At 37.5% G+C, this 718-nt stretch overlaps 1 non-coding gene across 1 annotated transcript; it reads right to left on the reverse strand.

Moving 5' to 3' along the window:
• Positions 1-350: 350 nt before the first annotated feature.
• On the reverse strand, positions 351-457 carry LOC144999108 (small nucleolar RNA R71). Its single transcript, XR_013660631.1, has one exon. It is a non-coding gene; the product is annotated as a small nucleolar RNA R71 (small nucleolar RNA).
• Positions 458-718: the final 261 nt, after the last annotated feature.

The following is a 718-nucleotide window of genomic DNA, read 5'->3' on the forward strand; positions in this document are numbered from 1 at the left end:
ACCGAAGCTATTTTATAATCTGACTAGGTACACTGCCTATAGGTGCATAAATTAGTTAAGTTAGTTAGGTTTACAAATCTACAGGTTGATATGTATATTTTGTGCACATCTCGTTTGTTGGGAAGGACCACGAAGATGATTTCAAACGCATCGATGAAGTTTTCGACATTTCTAACTACTTCAATGTCCTAAATGTTACTAAAGATGCGGTTTTACTAAGGATGCTTCCAGTAACACTTACTGGAGATGCAAAAGCTTGGTTAAATTCATTCGCACCTGGAGCTATTCGGGCATGGGACAATCTTTGTGAAGCATTTATAGAGCAATTTAGTCCTCCTTCAAAGATTGCCAAGCTAAAGAAGAAGATCACTAACTTCCAACAAGAGATCGGCGAGTCCTTATACGAAGCATGGGAACAATATAAAGGTCTTCTTAAAAATTATCCTCAACATGAATTGAACGTGCAACAAGAGGTGTCTATTTTCTTTGATGGGTTGAACGTTACAACACGGAAACTTAATGATTCTCAAGGGCCGATTAGTAAGAAGAATCTGAATACAATCAAAGAATTAATTAAAGAGTTCACAAAGCACTCACGAGAATATCATAACCCACGAGAAGATGCTACGAGAGGTAAAGGCAATGGAGGAAGCAAGAACTTGGGAGCAATAATGGCTAAACTTGAAAACATGGATCGAAGAATGATAAAAATGGATCA

The sequence above is a fragment of the Lactuca saligna genome, chromosome 5 (genome assembly GCF_052625555.1).
Source record: "Lactuca saligna cultivar CGN05327 chromosome 5, ASM5262555v1, whole genome shotgun sequence".
Lineage (NCBI taxonomy): Eukaryota > Viridiplantae > Streptophyta > Magnoliopsida > Asterales > Asteraceae > Lactuca > Lactuca saligna.